This window comes from Manduca sexta, unplaced genomic scaffold (assembly GCF_014839805.1).
Source record: "Manduca sexta isolate Smith_Timp_Sample1 unplaced genomic scaffold, JHU_Msex_v1.0 HiC_scaffold_1449, whole genome shotgun sequence".
Lineage (NCBI taxonomy): Eukaryota > Metazoa > Arthropoda > Insecta > Lepidoptera > Sphingidae > Manduca > Manduca sexta.
This window is the reverse complement of record NW_023592314.1, coordinates 1-7,569: the sequence shown is the minus strand read 5'-3', so window position 1 is coordinate 7,569 and position 7,569 is coordinate 1. Positions and strand designations below refer to the sequence as shown.

General features: G+C 33.2%; 1 long non-coding RNA gene across 1 annotated transcript; it reads left to right on the top strand.

Annotated features, from left to right (window-relative positions):
* The first annotated feature begins 2,798 nt into the window (after positions 1 to 2,798).
* LOC119191385 lies at positions 2,799 to 3,467 on the top strand. Its single transcript, XR_005113437.1, has 2 exons — positions 2,799 to 2,844; positions 3,353 to 3,467. It is a non-coding gene; the product is annotated as an uncharacterized LOC119191385 (long non-coding RNA).
* The last annotated feature ends 4,102 nt before the right edge of the window (positions 3,468 to 7,569 follow it).

Sequence of the window (7,569 nt, the reverse complement as noted above, 5' to 3'; positions counted from 1 at the left end):
GAGTGGATTCGCTGCAAGGAATTAGAATTGTATTTGTATAGCGATTTGTGAGATCTTTGGAAGGGAATTTTCTGAATAGTTATGAGGGATAGCTTGAAAGATTCTTTGTGTAATGTAAGTTCCAAATTAACACATAAAAAACTATAAATACATATCGACGTTTGAAGGTAATTATATATAAGCCAAAATATACCTAAAAACTAATTACCTACTATACACATATTTGGAAACGTCAGATTTTCTGCGTCGTTTGATCTAGATTTTGTAGTGCTGAGACAATTTTAACATCAATTATTACAAAATAAAATGATGATCATATTGAATTTTCTTATTTAGATCAAAAACTTAAATCGTTCTACTCAAAATTTACTGATTGTCGCTTAGATATGATTGCCTCAATTTGCATCAAGCGACGATATAAGATTTCATAAATTCTCTAACGTAAATACTAATATCAGATTTCTATCGGTTTTACTGAATTAATAAGTTATTCTACAAACTATTTAATCTGGTTATGTGGCTGTGGATTTTGGATAAAATACCTGAGGTTCGAGGTTTTATTGCTAGGATGAGACAATTATAATAATAATAATAATGCATTTATTTGTTGAATATTGTGAAAAGTTGTTACATGTTATTAATTAGCTCATAGTATTCTGCCGTTTTTAGCGTACAAATATTTTCTTAAAACTTTTCATGAAAGAAATCATTTACAGAATAATAACATTTATCAAAATTAACTACGTACTTTTAGATTCGATAAACGTGAATTTCTCATGCACTACATGATAGGTTCTTCTATCACATCATAGGACGGAGATAAGCTTGGCATCAGTATCACATCACTTATGAGGCAACAGTCTATACATACTGTTTAAGGACCTGACCGTTGCCCCAAAAATGACATCAATATAGGACAAAAAAAGTTGATGGATGTCAATAATTTAATGTTTAAAAACACAAGTATTTACTGCACCAGTTTTATTAGCAAGAACATCAGACTTTCAAACATTAATTTATATAACATTTTATTCGAATAAAATATAAGTGTTTACGTGTGTTTCGTTTCTAGACGCGATTATTTATGCGATGCATTCCACGATATAACGTAATATATAGGATTGTATAATATTTGAAATTCGCACGTTACTGTTTATCAAACGTGCAATATGTATCTGTGCCGAGTAATATTACGAAAAACAGCGCCGATGTTTGATGTTTGCATACCAATTAACATCAACACATACTAGTTTAGGACCGTTGTTTTGTTTACGTAGTTTCGCTGGTGGAATATATTTCGTATACACGATTAGGGATGGGTAGATAATGAAAAACTCGTTGTAGTGTTTGTTTGTGAATAGTCACAGGGCCTGTCGATAATAATGACACCGATTAGTGTAATTCTAGTGATCATCAATCGACTTATATTTCCGATTTTTAATTGACTTAAAAAAAGAGTTTATCTACCCGACGTTTATTTTTTTTAATTGTATTTTTTACTTACCATTAAAGGAGCTATTGACACTTCGTATCAGGGTTCAATTATCGATAAATATTGAATCAAATTAGGGCCCTATTTTACTGACGGTATATATAATATTCTATAGCTGATAAATTTTTTAAATTCATTTCACTATTTCCAGTGAACTTGAAGTGATTAACATACTAAAAAACATCTATATTTTAACACCATATCAAATATGAGTGTATTTAAAAGTCCTCCAACACCATAACGTGGTTTCAATCAGGTGTCTTCGTAATCTGGTGAAACAGCATACCAACTTCTCTGGTGAAGTTGTATCCAATATTCATTGAGGGCCAAGTCGGATATCGCAACAATTGGGTATTTGACATAGTAAAGAAATAAATAAATTTGGTATTGAACATTATATAATTTAAGGTGTTAATTAAGAATATTTGACTTAAATTACAAATAAAAATTATTTAATATTTTATTTTCCTAAATAAAAATAAGAGTTTTTGAATCTGTGCATCATTTACAAGAAACGTCTCAAGCGAGCAAGACTAGAGAACGTGACGTCACGATGTATTATATGTAATGTCTTGTCTATTGGTCTTGTAATTCCGAAAAGATTTTGGCGCGTTTCGCAGGTTTCATTAATATTTATTTGATTATTTCGTGTCCAAAGTGCACTTCACCGAAAAACAAACATGGAAATTGGTTTTATTCAAGCGGACAGTGCAAATTTGCCAAAAATTGTGTCTTTTATGATCGCAAATTTCTTTGCCTCAAACTCGGACTTTTGTTCTGCAGAATTGAGGAACGTGAAACTTCATTGTAAGTACAAAACTATCCTTTTCTGATATTTTGTTCAATTCACAATAGATTACAGTTTGATTTATGTACTTAGCCTTATTTTGTTTTGCTATAAAATAACCTTTGTGTCATGCATATGATAGGTACATGTTTACTTTGTAGACTATAAATACAAATAATACATTTATTACGTTACCAATAAAATCATAACTTATAAGAATCTTACTCTGGTTAGGTACCTGTTATTTGTGTAAAATCTTTTCAACGAAAAGTTTCTCGTATTGTGGCTATCTGTGATGCTTTATTTCTATTTTACAGATCATCAAGACAGTTGTATGGTGATGATGCTAATTCATATGCTAACTCAAATCCTAAAACATCAAGCTGATTACAAAGTGCCCGACATTCTTCAGTTCTCGATGCATTATTAGAGCATCAAGCATAAGAAAGAAGTGACTGTGAAACGTTTTTAGCCAAAATTAATGGTGTTTTTCACAAGAAAATATAAATTTTGTGGAAAGTCTGACTCGAGCACAACACGAAATTCAAGCATGGCATGAGTTAAGGTATTATTTATTTATAGGTATTTGATTGCATTTTAAATGTGATGTTGCCTTTTTAAATGTGATTTGATACTGTAAGTATTGAACTAATAAGATATTTAAAATCAATGTTCTAGAGCAAAATTCCCAACTTGGGGTCTGTGGACATATCTAGAGTCGGCTGATTTCAATGTTAAAGCTATATGAAGTTTCAGGTTGTGCTTAAGAGAAGCATTTTATTGTGATTTAAGGAAGTCTGTGGTGATCATCTTTGCTCATTTAGTGGTCCACAGTTAAGAAAGGTTGGAAAATGCTGTCTTAGATTAATATATATTGGAATTATATGTTTCCATGTGAGATGCAATCTCAAAATGTAAATTAGTCTTGTAGCTTTACTAGTCTTTGATGTTTGTGTTCACATTCATATGTGTTGGGCACCCATTCTACAGGGCATCCTAGTGGGGATATAAATGTATATGTGGCCACCAGGCAGTCACTAGCTTAACATTTAAAAAATGAATTTTCTTTTCAGGAATAAAAGCATCAAAAGCATTTGATGTTTCACGATGCAAAATAACTGTTGGATCCTTGGTTGCCTTAATAATGGGAGCTAAAGTACCAGATACTCCAACCATGAAAGAGGAAAATCATTTGAAGAAGTGGTAAGAAAGGAGTTGGAAAAAAATATGACAAGATTGCAGAATGTGGTTTTATTATTGTAAAAATTCCCAATGGTAGCTGCATTGCCAGATGGTATTTTAAAGGGTGACACAGTTATTGAAATTAAATGTCCAACAAGCCAAAAAAGTTTTATATACTATATATGTAACAACACAATCACAGAAAAGTTTGCAGTCTAAGTTCTTTTGCAAATGTATGTGAGTAATTTAACAAAAGGTTTATTTTGTGTGGCAGATTGGGAATTTGAAAAAAATAATAAAGTCCATGTAATCCAATAGAGTATGATGAGATCAAAGTAAATGATATTTTATCTAAAGTTGTAAAGTTTTGGAAGAATAATGTTTACAATCTATTGTAAAACTTATTTTTATAACTTAATATAGGAAAATAAAACATTATATTCTAAATTTTGTTTTATTCGTCAAATGTTTTTAATTAAGGAGCCTAGTAAATTAATTAAGGCACATGCAATAACAATGCAATCGTCCAAAAACTTAATTAAATTTGTATTGACAACTGAATGCAGTCTTAACATTAATAATAATAATAATTTTTTATTGTAAATAACCGAATTTGTTTACAATTTCAATGGTTACAAATTACAACCTTATTATAAAAACATTGAGAACTCCTTAGACGTCGGATGACTCTTTCAATGTGTATCAGTAAACTTGCTATCTCCTTAGTTTTTGGAGCTTCAACTTTGGTTTAAGTAGACTTAACTGATACACTTGGCGGTCTCACTAAACTGCATCCCTTTTGTAATAACAGTTGCTCAATATGCTTGAATCCTCTATCAGCTAGTATAATCGCACCAGGTTCCCAATGATCTAAAAGTTGCAATTTTCAACCAAACATACATCGCTAATCCTGCCACCATAACCAGGAGAAATGTAGTTAATAATACCATCAGGTGTGCTACTTATAAGGTATTTTATTGTATTGGCCTTTTCATAATCTTGAATAATAAACGAATCTCACGTATTGTTTACATTAAGACTATTACATCATGACGTCACGCCCTTTATTTGCTCACGTGACTTAGCGTTTCAGCGGGAAACACAAAATGTAATTATTAAAACTGTCTTTTAGCTATTAAAATGGCTCTAAATATTAAAAAAACAATTGTCAAGCGTATCTTTAGTGACTCTAGAACATTTTAAAGTACTTTACGAAAATTTGTCAAATACCCAATTGTTAATGAAATCAAATCAAAGGTCAAAGAGATTAATTTGTTGTCGATCTGATTATTGCGATACTGTTTATGTTCATATTAACATATAGCTTGATCGGGGAAAATAAAAACACCCTGATTTGAGGAGCGCTGTTTTTTTTCAACCGACTCGTAAGAAGAAAAGGTTATATATTCGTCGATTTTTTTTTTTAAGTTTGTTCATCGATAATTTTTACTCCGTGGTTCGATTTAAACGATACTTTTTGCGCCGATTTCGTAGAATTGGAATAGTCCCAGTTTAATTTCATTTTTATTTAAAGACCTTGGACTTTGAAGATGCAGAGGAAAACTCCTCAGTATCAAGTGAGATTTTTATGATTCTTTTGGTATTAGATTCAAACACGAAGAAGACTACATTGATTATGTTTTAAATATTTATAATTAACCCGTATATAATGTTCAATTTCATTTTGGATAGCATTGGGTTTTGGAGTCTTTTTTTCGTTTTAAAGTTAACATTGTCAGTTCAAGAAAGTATTTTCATATAGTACTACAAACAGTAACATTTTTTATTTTCCTCGTCAGGGTATACCTTCAACAGGACTGTATAGTATTTTTTGTTCCACCTACAAATTTTAAGAGTATGTCGTTTAGTTCGATGCAATATACCAAGCTTATAGAGGGACTTCTTTTTGAGTATTAGACCCCGCAACCTACACCGGGGGAAACCTGCGAATTTCCCCCGGTGTAGGGGCCTTGGGAGGAGATAGCTAGGTAGGAAGTGTAGGGGTAGGATAAGGAATCATCTTAGGATCGGAGGAGGGGAGAAGACTAGGAAATGTTCGCGACTCGTCATAGGCCTCACTCAATGTGAATTTATTTATTTAAGGACCTCCAACAAAGAATACGCGGCATATAATCAATACAATGGCGTAATATTGGTAAAATAATAATAACTTAAAATTAATATTGACGTAAAATTTGAATTGGCAATTATGAGGTATACACACTGAACTTGTCTACCTAAGACTGTGACAAATGTCCCACTGTGCCTGGGTGCGCATTCGGTGTGGTGACCGAGCGCCTTGCGAATTGCCTTGGTGTCCCCCCAAGGGAATTGGAGAGGGATTCATATAACAGTGGACGCTTCTCTCAAAACTTTGGATGACAAAGCACTGCGTGACATTATACTACGCTCGTTATCAATAGACCTAATAATAACATGGACGACATTCTTCAAACCGGGACAAAGCGACGTCAGCTACCCCGGGTCATCGCATGTGAGAAATCCGCCATCTTGTATATGACTTTCCGATATAAAATTTAGAAAGTAGTTGTACGATATTAGAAATTATTCGTAGTAAATTTCTTAAAGCAGTATGGAGGATGCATTAATAGTATTTTACAAGCATCATTAATGTTGTGGAAAATTGAACAGCGGTTTCTAAAAGTCTAGAAATGTTAGTCTAAGTTCAGTAGTGTGAACATAGCTAAGACGTTGCCAAATCATTAGTTGAAAGATTTTGCCTGCGACCCCGCGTTTTCGCGATAAATATTTATTTGGACATCAGTAACCTATAGCAGTTCGGAGTAATGTAGCTTCGTAATAGTGAAAAAATCAAAATCGGTTTAATAGTTTCTGAGATTAGCGCGTTCTAACAAAACAAACTCGTCATTTTTATAATATAATAGAATAGAATAGTATAGATTTATTACTGAAATAGAAACAGTCTAATTATTATGCTCATTATAATAAATTCTCCATTAGGTTTCGTCTCCTCAACAAACAAGACACAGATTTTACGTTATTATTATAACGTAATTATTATTATGTTATTATTAAAACGTGTTCATTACTTCGTAAATCATACATAAATAACTATTTCCAATACACGCCATACACCATGACGATTTATCGTCGCGATTCGAGTTTGTAATTATATCAGGGCCTATGTTTCCACACGTTACCGAAGTCTACGTCGATCATTTCACATCGTACACATGTTTGGTGGTAGGATATATTTTATATCCGTCCGGATAGCGACCGCCGTACACAAGGTGTTAAAACCCGCCATAGTGGCCCGCGTGTGTCGCATTCAGGGATCAGTCTGTGCATATCCGGTTCCAACAGTCCGGTATGATTGTGTCGACTGTATGACAGTAATCATCTCTTGTCAGTCGATATTCCGTTGGACCCAACTCCATTTACCATCTGGTGCGGTGAGGTCACTTTGCCGTGGACATATATTTTTTTTTAAATAAAATTGCGCACACTGACTGCACAGATAAATCGGAACGACAAATCGTTGCCGCATGGCTGCCATTAGAGTGCAGTCCGAAACCACACAGTATTTTGTGAATCAGAGGTCTGATGATTTGTTTACTATTTATCGACGGTCATATATAGACACTATCAAATCAAATTACTCCTCTTGTTATTCTATAGAACTAGAATTAAAATGGCTTTTAAATACTTTTTATCTGCAGACCTATGTTGAGCGATGGACTACTTAATAGCTATAAAGGTGATTTTAATTACAATTAAACAATGTATCTTACTTACTTATGTTTAGGCGAAAGTGAGATATGGAAATAAAAATATTTTTCGCATTTTATCGCGAATTTTTCTAGTATAATTAACTCCCAACGTTTTGAAGACTGTAGCTACCATGGTCCGTCCTGTGATCCGTTTTATTTAGATTAATGAATGCAACTCACCATCCAATATCTTCTGCTCGACAGGCCCAGCGCCTTTAGCCCACAAGTCGCACAAGTACTTGAGGATGTATTTAGTGGATTCCGTCTTTCCCGCTCCCGACTCTCCAGACACTATTATAGACTGTGACTGCTTCAATGATTTCATGTCACGGAACGATTTGTCGGCTGGAAACAAA